The 13,236-nt window shown below is 41.0% G+C and overlaps 1 long non-coding RNA gene across 2 annotated transcripts in view; it reads right to left on the bottom strand.

The window, feature by feature from the left end:
• LOC138107113 (uncharacterized) overlaps nt 1-7,205 on the bottom strand; it is a 122,576-nt gene extending 115,371 nt beyond the window's left edge. For both annotated transcript variants that reach the window (XR_011149234.1, XR_011149235.1), the window contains exon 1: nt 7,143-7,205. This is a non-coding gene — a long non-coding RNA (uncharacterized lncRNA). The remainder of the gene's footprint in view (nt 1-7,142) is intronic.
• Between the last annotated feature and the right edge of the window lie 6,031 nt (nt 7,206-13,236).

Below are 13,236 nucleotides of genomic sequence, written 5' to 3'. Positions count from 1 at the left end.
AGTGGCACCAGGACCACAGGGAACAGTGGATGTATGTCTGGATCTGCATGTGAAATATCAATTCCCTATCTCATCATGTGTTTTCTCCATGTGCCATCATACTTTACATCCTGTATCACCATATATGACTTCCAAAGGCAGCAGATACTTTGTTCCATGTTTTCATTTGGTTAATACCAGCAAAAAGTTACTGTTTAGCAAAATAAACAAGACAAAGACTAAAGTAAAATGTTTCGCATTACATGAAGGGTAGAGAAGGAGTGTTTCAGCAAGGTTCCACATTGCTGGGAAGCAGAAAGAAGTAAAAAAGACTATTCTCACCAACACCCTGAAAAGGCTGACACTCTCTTACACTTAAAGAATTAAGGATTTATCATTTTTTATAGCATTAAGTACTTCTATCTTTTACTCCCCCCTTCAAACATCAATACTACACCACTCAGAGAAACACTAAAAAGACCACTTTGGCTTCTTGAATGTTTTTGATAATATTTATTGGTGTAAATCTGGAGTATTAGGATAGTTTAGGAAATGAAGACTTATAGTCTAGAAGTCTGAGGTTTCAAAATTTCTACAAAAATGTTCAAGTACAATGTTTTTAAAATATGAGAAAGTTAAAGTACATCATCATTTTCTACTTCTATCTCAACCATAATTGCACTGAAATTCTTCTTATCACTTCAATAACTAACAGTATCTTATCATGTAAATGCTTCCACATGACAATTAAGATCTCTGTTTGCCTTCGAGTAAATTTAAAGAGTTGTCTTTAATAAAACAGAATAAAGCAAAGAGATGTCAAGTATCATCTCTTAACTACCAAGTACCCCCCTGCTTACACAAAATTATACAGGATTAGTTTGCCTGGCAGTTTTAAAGCTACAATCTGGACTTTGTCAACTTTTTGGCACTAAAATTCAAATGAAACCCAAGAAGATTACAGCTGGCGGTGTCACTTTAATAGCAACTTTGCTGAGCAGCCTTCCAGAGAGTTCAGCTTCACCTGATATAAACCCCTGGATTGGAAAGGCAGCAAACTGGGAGCGTGAGGACTGCCAAGGACTGAGGCCACCTACGGCAGGGAGTGACAGCATTCCCACAGCCCGTTTGGCTCCCGAAATCCAGCGCCAACAGCAGCGCAATAACGGGAGAGTGAGCTCCTGCTGCCAGAGCTCCCTTGGGAATGGGGTGGCATGGACAGCTTGTGACCTGAATGTGCTCTTTGGACATCTTTGCATTGCCTTGTTGCAGGAAATGCCTGAACTGGGTTTTTCTCCTTGAGCAAATTCCAACTGATTCACCTCCATGAGCTGTAAGCAGAGGAAACTCCACTTCTCTGCTCAGGACAAATCAGATGGGCAGAAAAATCAAGGGGGTACAGGTAGAGCACAGAAGAGAAAACTGCTGCACCTTCTGGTGGCACAACACACAGACCACTCTCCTTAATTGCATCAGAAGCTTCTGGCAAAAGTTTTGCTCTCTGGAATTCTTCTTTGAATTCTGCCTCTATTTTGGACTTGTGCTTTAAAAGTAAAATTCAGCACTGACAGCACATTGCTGGCTGATTTATAGAACAGTTGGTGTAACTTCCCAAACAGGGTTACAGTGCTTAAGATTCAGGGCCAAATTTTGTTCTTATAAAACTGTTCATCCTTTCCCCAAACACCCTCGGGAAGGAACTCCAGTGGTGTCCAAAAGAAGCAGGATGGAGCAGCTCCAGGCTTCCCTCGCAGTGGGCTTCACAAAGCAGAAGGGTGGGAAAGAAACCTAACTTGAGATACATTCCCCAAGCCACAGCTCTGTATGGAAACTGCCTCAATCCAGGCCTTCCAGAATATCTCCCCAACCTTTAACACACAGGCAGTGGGCAAAGGAATAACAAACAATATAAGCGACAGAAGAAGAAAAAGGAGGAATTCAATGTAACTGGGACTGAAGGAAATACTTCTCCCAGACTAATGCTTGGCCTTGCAATGAGCATAAAGGAGTTCTCATTTCAATCTATGCCAGCTGAAGAAAACTAAACAATTTTAAAAAGGCAAGCTTACACAAGCTTATAAAATGCACTTTTAGAATGAGCTACATGAGCAACAGACCTAAGAAGTCTGAATTTTCTATTGCAAAGACTATATATTTTCATCTCTATCCCCAGTAAGGGCAAGAGAAACAGTTACCAAAAGGAGAAAGGAAAAAAAAAAAGCAGCAGCAAAGGATAATGCATAATTCAGAGTCAGAAGTATTGGCCCTTGCCAGCTGGACAGCTACAGTAATACCTCCAGTGGTTTATCCAGAATTTCCTCAAGTGAAAGACGACGGTTTGTTAAAAATGACACCTTAGGGATGCATATATAATCCCTCTCTGACTTCCATGTCATGTTTCCTCAGTTTACTTCAAGTCAAAATGCATTTCCTTCCCTTGCTCCCAGCCCTGTAAGGTCAGCCCTGCTAATGAAAATCAAGCTGTCTTTCTTCTGCTATCAACAATAGTCAGATAACAAAATATAGGTTCTGAACTTGGCATGTTTAGTGTTGGTGATGATGCAAAAGCTGAGAGCAGACAGCTTCATTTTCTTTTAGCTGGGCTGACCCTGCAGAGAGAGAACTGGGGAGGAAAAGACCCAAAACAATAAAAAACTTCTAGTTTTGATTAGCAGTAAAAGAGTTGAGCAAACATGACATGACACAGACGTCAGAGTGCATAATATAACTGCATGAACTGCAGTAATATCGAGAGAATGTAAAGAAACGTTAAAATTTGTGTAACCAACCTTTGGAATGCAGTTTATGATCTTTCATGTCTTAATTACAGATATTAATGCACTGATGACAGACAAAATCAGAAAGGAAGCCAGGAAAGATTCCTACACCTACACCACTTTGTTTGTTATTTTTCTCTTCTATGTAAATTCCAAAGCACACTTTTGAAGCTTTATAGCACGTGGCACCAACTTCCTGACAATCAGCATAAAATAACACTCCACTGCTGGAATTTGCCTGTACCAGGATGTGTAGAAGAGCATCAGGGTTGTTGTGGGTGACCCATAAAACGGCAGCGCACCCGTAACGTTTTAGAACCTCACTGAAACAACTGTGCAATTACAGAACTTTCAACAGCAAGCAGGGTTTAAAGTTATCATGTAACAGCATGAAATTACACAGAAATTACAGTTTAGTGGTGCTGCTAGTTTGCAGCTGATCAGGAGGCCTGTACCATGCCCTCCAGAGGGAAAAACTGATGCCATGGCTAATTATAAAACAAAAAATTGGCATTGCCCTGAGGCATCGCTCCACTGCCACTCTGCTTCCCAACTGGGAGCAGCCAGGACCAGCAATCCATCACCTTTGCCACACCCTGAGAGCCATGGAGCAATCTCAAGCTGCCACTGGGTACTCAGCAGGGCTGTGTTTGGGGCTGCAGTGGTTCTGTTCTGGGCTAAAAGGACAAACTCCGAATGTCCTGCCCATGCTCAGAGCAGGCTGCGAGTGTGGGGAAGGGACTGAAGGAAAATGGAATGGTTTGGGTTGGAAGGGACCTTAAAGATCATAATACAACCCCCTGCCATGGGCAGGGACACCTTCCACTGCCCCAGTTTGCTCCAAGTCCCTCCGACCTGGCCTTGAACACTTCCAGGCATGGGGCAGCCACCCTGTGCCAGGGCCTCCCCACCGTCACAGGAAAGAATTTCTTCCCAATATCCCATCTAACCTTGCCCTCTGTGACTTTAGAACCACTGCCCCCTGTCCTGTCATTATCTGCTCATAAATAGTAAGACACATCTTCCCCCCCATATTCATGTGACTCCAAAACCAAAAATTCTACTTAATTTTATGTAGGATAAGAATATGATTTATCTGACTTCCTTTCCTCTTGAATTTGGTAATTGCTCATACAAATCAAAACTACTCCTCTAAAAAGTCTGAAACTTTAATTCTTTAGAGTATATCCATTCACAAAACAACCACGAAACTCAACAGGAATTTGGGCTTTGGAGGTGCTCCAGCACAAGGTTTTAAATAGACACTGACAGCATAGAGCATGCACCAGCACAGGGAAAAGAAATACTCATCTGTGAGGGGCTATTGCAGCTCAGCTACTTCACTCTTCTAAATATAGAGTGCCCAGGATCTGCTGGGGTTAGTTATCGATGCTCTCAGCTTAATTTAAAAATCACTGATATTTATTTTGATTATTTTTATGATAGTCTTGGACTTCCTCCAAGAGCTACACAGCTTTTTCTTTTTTTCTCAGTAGAAAGATTTGCAGGGAATTGCAAGACATTCTTGAATGAGGGGCAAAGGGAGACACTGTACTTATAATAAATGGTGGGGAAAAATCTTAAAAACAGTTTGTTTGTGGGAATTGTGTATATGGGAAATTAAGGCAGGAATAACAAAGGAAACGTGCTCTGTATGCTGCAGTTCTCATAAGTTATGATGAATTGTCTCCTGCTTTCTACGACTGCCAAAAAATCTGTATTTTTGACTTTGTTCACAGTCAGAACTGTGAGCACATGACTCACCCATACAAGGTGGCAACCACTTAGGTTTTATTGGTGATGTTTTCCCAAACCATGAAAACATTCTGGGGGCTCAGACTCGCAGCATATGCTGGCTTCTTGTTTGCTTCTGTTCTCTGAGAAAGAAAATAACTCTGCCATCTCTTGCTCCAAAGTTCCTTGTTCTGCAGGTCTCCTTTCTCTTGACCCAGGCCACACCCAGCAGGATGTGCTGGTGCCATCTGACAAGTTTTGTGCTTATCCACAAAACTCGGCGACCTGAAGTAGCAAGGACAGAGCCTTTCCCACAGGGTGCCCCCAAATGCCTGGGAAAGGGGGCTCTTCCTGCCTGCCTCTTTCCCAGCACTGCACAGGGACTCCCTCTGCACTCCAAGCCCAGCCAGATGCTCACCTGGTCAAGCCAGATCGAGTCAACTCAAAGGTTGTTAAATCCAAAGCAAACTGATCCCTGTACATGTTGGCATCTGCATGAGAGAAACTGGGATTTCACTACCAGGTCACAGGAAGTCATTATCAGCCCCAAAAGGCTCACTAGCAGCTGTTCTGAGGAGGGATTTTTCCTGGGTTCATCTTGTTCCTTTTTCCATCTTTAACACCACATTCTCTGCCAAGAAAAGCGAGCAGAGCTTTTTGACTCTCCACATTAGCCTGACTGAAGGTAAACCTCTTGTAAACTTTTCTCAAGCAGCAAAGAGATACTCATTTTATTACCTGAACTTTCTAACTTCTTTTCCTCCACAAATTTAAAACCAGGAATATTCAGCAATAGCATTCAACAGGAGTAAGAGCCATATTATGCCTCAAACACGAAATTCAACTGGTTTTTCATGTTGCACTATTTAAAAAGCATCGAGCAAAATTTTCTTCAACCTCTTCAAGTCAATTCTCTTCCCAAAACAAAAGGTTTCTACACTGCTTGTTACATTTTAACACAGGAATTCAGCCTCTGGGATAAAAGTTGGAGCAAGTTCTGCATGAGAAAACTGGGAGCCATAATGTAAGAGCTTTGTAAAACCAAGTGTAAAGCTTATAAACACATGATATAAATTTTATACGTGTGTGATGGTATGTGCAACACACTCATGGAAAAAAACACCTTTGAAGTTCGCTGGAGGCAGCTCGACTCTGACTTAGCCAAATTTTACAAAGCCACATTTTCTTACATAAAATGACTTTAAAAATGGGATTGTGAAATAGGGCAGTGGATATAGAATGACCTGACCCATGCAAACACATTCTACCCCCAGGTAATTAAATATGCTGATGGACCAGTCTCTCCAGCTCTTGCAGGCCACCACATCCATGGAAAACACCTCGGTGGGCAGGGATGCAACTCCTAGGAACAACCAACCAAAAGAAACTGGCTACAAAAAAAGTGCTTCCCAGGAACCCCCGCAGTGAAGTACAAATGGCACAGCTAACAATTCAGTCACCCTACAAGCATTTAGGCTGGAAAAGACCTTTAAGAGCATGGAGAAAACAGGCACGAGCGAGTTTATAGTGAGAATTGCCTAAATCTGAAAGAGCACCAGAAGAAACAAGCAGGAACTCGGGAAAACTCGTCAGACTGCGGCTATAAGAGGATTGCAGTAACCTTTTTATACTTCAGTGAGGATTTTACTGTCACTTCATTCAGAGTCAGTGAACACTCTCAGGATACACATTACAGCACTATCTGCTGAAGTGTTAGCATTGCTTTAAAAGCATAAATGGCAGGGATTTGCTGGTTTTCAGCAAGTATCACCATGGTGAAACTCTGTCGAGGAATCACACTAACACAGGCAGGGCTGGCATAATGTTTTACCTTGTGCTATCACCGGGAGCCTGTAGTTAGGTCAGGATCACATGGAATTGCTGTGAGGAGGTCACAGTGGCACATCTTGCAATACTAATTCAACATCCCCCGCCAACAGGCACGGAACAGGGCTGGAGCTCGGCAGCAATACAGCAGGAGCTCCTCAGTGGCTGGGAGAACAACACAGAATGAGCCTGGATGCAAATACTGGAGCAGGGGAATGGATTTCTACCCTTTGAACGAGCCAGTCTTTGCTCCAGTGAGTTTCAAGGAGTCCAAGTGGGAAAGCTGAACTCCATAAATTGCCCTTCACTAAACCCCTCAATCTAAATTTGGCAGATGATCTGACCTGGTCAATAACCTGCCAGCACATGGTACTTGCTATCTATTTCTAGAAAATATGCATCTTTGCAGGGGCTATTTAGAAGGGAGAGAGCCCATCCATTTCTGTCATGCAGAGAAAATGTTCCAAAACAAAAAGGAGCAATGAGACTTTCCTTCATGCTGCCTTGAAACTGCGCTGCTTCACCTTACCTTTTTGATTGCCTATAATTTCATGTTTCCAAGATTTATAAATGTGCTGCAAATGGAGGAAAACATTGCTACAAACACAGGCTGTGTAACACACTTCTAAACCTGGATCAGCCTTGCACCAATTCCCTTAATTCCACCTCCACACATCATCAGTGGCCAAACGCTTCTCAAACGCTTCAGAGGAGAAATCACACAGTGGGCGATTACGGCTCTCAGGGAAAGTTTCTTTTCAACTTTTTACAAGTCATAGATTTTAACTAATTCTCCAAGGATGTTGCCAGTACTGCTGCACATACCTCTTTTCCCTGCACTCCAGACCCTTTTCCAAAGCTCGTTTGAAAGGTAGCTTTTAAGTCTCCTGAACACACCCCCTTTTCCCAGCTGTGTCCCACCTTCATTACCTGTGCAAACCTCACTGAAGTCAGGGGGCTCCTCATGTGCAAAGACTTTGCTGTGCTTTAAGAGCAAATTAAAGTGGAGAGTTGAAGATTTTCAGCCCTGCACTTCTGCAGATACTGTTTTAAGAACCTAAATGTCCTTATTATGATTCAGTGATCTTTAAATCACTATTATTTGGAGAAAAAAAAAAATCTGCCCATCTCGAGGCAATATACCGTTCTTGAAATTAGGAGAGGAAAAAAATACACATTCAGACAACACAACAAAGCCACATCTTTTAAACACCCCCTAATTCAACCAGCACCCTGCATCTTACACCAAGTGTGACAGTTCCGAAAACTACACTCTTTGATTGAGTAGTAGAATTAATTCCCACCTGAAATCTGCAGGATGGGCCAGTGCATAAATTAAGTACTCTTGCCTAAAACTACCTGTATTTTTATACTATTAACATTTTTAACTCTAACATTGCAGGATAAAATATGATTTTTCCAGGTAAACATTTCCTTAACATTTAATCTCTATTTTTTTCCTTAGTTATACTGCAAGATGTAAAAGATATCCTGCAATTTTTAAAAAAAATCTAATGCAATTTTCATCAGTGTGGCTTCAAGCCACTGAAGTCACTACTGAAAAACACGGTGAAAGAAAAGGCAGAATTTAATCTCACCTGCATTTTACTTTTCTATCTGGAAAGGAGAATGAACCAAAAATGGTCACCTCCCTCCCTTCTAAAAGCCCCGCACAGCTGTTGGATTACTTCCCTCCACCACAGCTCGGTATTAAAGTGAAGCTTAAGGGTAGGGTGCTTTTTCTATCTTTCACCGTCAGGGTTTAATAAGCATGGAAGTTCAGAAGGCAAGAAGAAAGAGATATTTAATGGATTTCATCCCAGAGGATATTCTGGTGTAAGGCAGTTGCCAATTCCTGCAGACAATACCATAACTGTACATCTTCATATACACATTTCAATCCTTCCCTGCTTTCCAGCCTAATTAAGAGGCAGGTTGTGTAACTTTTGAAATAAAACATATTGACTTCTGTTTTCCCCATCCCTGTTTTGACATGGAGTGATTTGCCAAGGCAGAAAGTCCAAGTGCAACAGGCGCACGTATCACAAACTTCCCCATAATGGGCACGCACTCACCCATTGGATCAACATCTTTCCATTTATTAGCATGACAAAGGACACAATTATTTTGGATATGCCTGAATGCAATTTTCATTAACTTTGCAATGATTTATTAACAAAAGTGTCAGGAATGTAATAAAAGCAGCAGGACTCCTCAAAATACCAAAATAAAAAAAAATAGGGAAAAAAAAAAAAAGAATACAGCAGAATTTCCAAACATGCCTTGCAGCATCAGGTCAATAAGGTTGCTTGATTCTATCAAAAGCATCACCATGGTGAGTGAACTCTGCAATTAACAAAGAGTAAGCACAAAAAATGCTAATATCTCATTTGAATGTAATTATGCACAGATTACTGTTCACTGGAACAAGAAAAGGGATTTTAATTGTCACCCAAAGTTACGTGCAAGCCCAGGATTTGAGTTAACTTTTTTTTGTTCAAGAGAGTTTCTGCAACACTAAAACTGGAGAGTTCACAAATTCTTGTGTTCAGTGACTTTGTGAAAGGACTGCACTGACTTTGTACCAAGTGTGCAACTTCCCAAGTCCTTTGGTAACATCCCTCCATGTATGTTGGCAAGGTTAGTTTGTAATAAGTTTCCCCATCGTTTGCATTTTAATACTATTTGATCTCATTTACATGTTTAAATTTGTTCCTGTAATAAAATTCATTAGTATGTTTATCATAACCACATAATGAATATAGCCCTTATGTAAAATAAAAAATTGAAAGTACATTAGAGACATTACAAGCTGTTTGAAATTACTGTGCTTTGCATATTATACCTTATTAATTAAATTATAAATTATTTATTTATGTATGTCTTTAATCAGGGGCAAGCACTAGAACAATATTATATTAGTATAAGAAACACAATACAACTCCAAACTAATTCACACACGGACCAGTTTTTCATCCACAGGATTCCTTTCGCCACAGGATGGCAAATGCCATTCCTTGCTGTGCATCAGGGGACACACACCAGCTACTTAAAGGGCAGTGAGGGAAAAATGTTTCTTATGAAAGTGAAAACTTAACTTGTTAAGATAATATCTCCTTCACATTTCCTCCTTTGGAGCATAATTGAATCAGATATGCAGATGGAACTGGAGAATAAGTCATTATTCAGGCTAATGCCACATTCACATTATACAGAGTCACTGATTTTAAAAAATTAATAAATGGGAAAAAAATCTTTCAGTGTTTTGAAGTGGTTTCTAAAGTTCAGCAGACAAAATTTAGCATTTTATAATCATGGAGAATGTTAGGAAAATACTGCAAGAGTGCCAAGACAGTTTTTTGAATTCGTATTCTTTTTAACTAAACTGTTAGGAAGAAAAATTAATCCACTGATGTGCAACATTATTACTTTAAGAAAAAACAAAATTTATAAAAAAGAATTAATATTTGGAAGAAAACTATCATGTATTAAAAACAAAACCCTCAAGATTACAGAAAAATGAGACTTGTATGTTTAAAGATCAGAACCTGTAGAAAATACCAAGGTATGAAAAATGTGAAAGAAATTAAAACAAGATGCCAAGAATAAAATGACCAAATGTATAATCGAGAGGGAAGATGGGTACAAAACTTGTTCCTATTCTGATATCGAGGACTGTGGCTCAGTTTCAGTTTCAATCCCACTGGGAATTCTGAGCAGCTCACGTTGTGTCCTGTGAAAAGGGCTGAACGATGTGCACCTTTGCCATGGGCTCTCTTTGTGTCAGTCTAAATCCTAAAGAGTAGCTGGCACCAGGAGTAAAAAGCGTTAGAAGTGTGTATGTGCACAACATTCACACTGACAAGGGAGATCAGAGCAGCTGCAAACGCTGACATTTTTAAGAAATGGTGAAATTATGAACACAAATCTGAACACTGATCTTTGTTCTGTAGTTACAAGAAGGGGTGCTTCATAAAAAGGTGACGTTCAGAAAAAAAGCCCCCCAAAGTTACTTTCCTCTACCAATAAGAAGGGGAATATTGCTCTTGTGGTTGATGCCTCGTGCTTCCACCCTAAAAAACTGCCCTGACAAGTTTCCAAGTGGCCTTAGGAAAAGCATGGATCCCTTTCCGTACATTCAGTATTCCCTCTGGAGACGCTTCTCTCCACAGACCACTATCTTAAATCATGTTCTCTATCTCCAACATCTCATCAGGAAATAGGCTTCTAATGAGTAATAAAACCACAGAAGTTTGGGAAAGACCTTTCAGATCAAGGCTAACTGTTAACCTCGCACTGCCAAGGCCACCACTAACCCACATCCCTGAGCTCCACATCTCCGTGTCTTTTAAATCCCTCAGGGACTGGCACTCCACCACTGCCCTGGGCAGCATGTCCAGGACACCAAGTCACCACATGCCCCAAAAACCCAATCAAACCAAAACCCCCAAACACTGAGGTTGCCTGGGGCGAGGCTGTGGTCATATCACCATTCCTCACAGAAAAGAAACACGCCCACATTCCTGGTGAGCACAAAGGAGCTGGGGAAATGAATTCCTATTTGAGGGGCCTGGAAGCACTGCACTTGGCACTGCTAATGGTTGGACTCGGTCTCCAAGGCCCTTTCCAACCCAAATGATCCTATGAGTCTATTATTTGAGCAAAGGATAATTGCCATGGATTTGGATGTCCACAAGCTGCTCTTGGACAGCACCAGGATTTGGCTGATCAGCCGGTGCAATCTTCGGTGCCTAAGGCATGGCCAGTTCCAAGATTTCAGCCCTTCCACCAAGTCCAGAACATTTTGAGGGTACCAATTATCCCAGAGGACACAGGGAGAAAAGAGCCAAATTAGTGGGCTGCTGGCTGAGTGTCCTGCTCCCTCCCTTTCATGGCTCTCCTTGTCTCCATGCCCGTTCCCTCTTCCCTTCTTTCCATATGTAGGCTCCTAGCCTGTCAGAGATGTCTGGTGGGAATAGGGAAAACTCTCTAAGTGCTCAGAAGAAGGAGATATTCGAGAACCTGCTTTAGATCACTGCAACAGGAGTGTAAAATTTACAGTACAGCCACTTCTGTGGCTGGACTGTGGCATTGAGCCCCATGAAATGACTAGAAACCAGTGCTGAGCCGGGCACAGGCTTTTCTACCCTGCTTGGAGAGAATGAGGAAAAACACAGGAAACCTTCCACGTGTCCAGGTGAAGGGCAGAAGGGACACCTCAGCTGCACTTCTGCCCAAGAGGCTTCATTAAACACCAGCCTCCATGGATTAAGACAGTGGTGAATTCAAGCATTTGGAGTTATCAGAATAAATGAATTTATCACCTCTTCTCAGTATTACTGGGAATTCAGAGTTCAACAGAAGGTCTATGCAAGAATGCAAGGCACTTCAAACACTTGCTGAAAGTTGCTGAAAATCTTAAATTGATTAAAATGTTCTTTGGTTCAGGAGTTTTGGGGTGGGTTTTTTGGAAAAAGGAGGTGGGGGAAAATATTTTGAAGATTGTATCATTATAGATCAGGCAATTGGTGCAGTATTTTGGAAAAGTCATCATTTTAAATGAAAATGCAAAGAAAAATCATTAAAGATATCAGAATTTGACACAGCTTGGGATGGACAGAACACCAGCAGCTTTTTGCAAGCAGCAGGCAGGGTGCTGGTGCCCACTGTAAGCTTGATGCTGCAATTTAATTCTGACTTTTACAAGGACGTTCAACAAGAGATTTTCTTCTCCTACCACTGAGCATTGGATTCGTCTCACAAAGCTACAGAAGTGTTCTCATTGTCTTTATCTGATACAGGATTCCCCTAAACAAGCCAGTTCAACTCTCTGACCTGCTTTCCTCCCCCTCCTGCTCCATCAGACATTCTAAAATTAATTTTAAAATACGATTCCTCTAGACTTTAGATAAGAGCTTATTAATACCTTAAGCTATGTCAGGATTAAAAAGGAAAAAGATAGATAAGCATTGATAAAATTGCTCTATTTCAATCAGGAAAAACATGGTTCAAGTAAGAAAATCTACTCATTAATTATCCTGGAGATGGTGGAGAAGGGAGGATACATCTGGAAAAAATGATTTGCATAGTTAAAAAAGAATACAAATCTATAATGGGCCAAACTTAAGACTTTTACTGAAAAAACAACTGTGCCAAAAAGAAGTGAAGGGTTTTAGGTATTAAAAAGAAAGGGGAAAAAAGGCAACCACAAACCCCAAAACATTTGTTCTAATTACCCTCCTTCACTTTTGTCAGCAAAGAAACTATTTAAACAGGCTATTCCAGACTATCCTTACCTAAGTATTCTATCAAGAGAAAGAGCAGCACAATCTTCTCGTAATATGCGTGTAAAAAACACGGCAATTTTTTCTTCAAAGAAGCCAAAGTTACGGCCGAAGTAAAAAAGTGATTTTCTTTCTCAACCAATTAAAAATCCTTAACAAACAATTTAAATGCATTAGGTATTTTCTGAAAATTTACATTGTGGAAGAAATAGGGAAAAGACATCTGAAATACTAAATTATTCTAAATTCTGCTTCTCTTCTACCATTAAACGTGATCATTATCCAAAAAATCCCTGTGATGGTACAGGTAATATTCACATACACCTCCCACCATCCTCAAAGCAATTTCATTTTGGGAAGCTCAGGACACTGGTTCCACAAGGCCTTACTGGTATAACCTATAGACAGCAATTCCCAGAGTATTCCAGAGGTGTTTCAGTCCTCCTGGCTGCTGCAGATGACACAGAGATACAGAAGATGAAAAACTACACAGGGATTGAGGGCTTGCCCCTCTGCTACACCTGTTTCAGGTGTGCATTTCTGTGCTAACAGGAACCACTGACTTCCCAAAGCGAGTGCAAGTGCTGTCAAATTCAAAATCCAGGATACTTGGATGTTTTGTCCGGTAGAAACAT

The sequence above is a fragment of the Aphelocoma coerulescens genome, chromosome 3 (genome assembly GCF_041296385.1).
Source record: "Aphelocoma coerulescens isolate FSJ_1873_10779 chromosome 3, UR_Acoe_1.0, whole genome shotgun sequence".
Lineage (NCBI taxonomy): Eukaryota > Metazoa > Chordata > Aves > Passeriformes > Corvidae > Aphelocoma > Aphelocoma coerulescens.
This window is presented reverse-complemented; position numbering and strand designations above follow the sequence as displayed.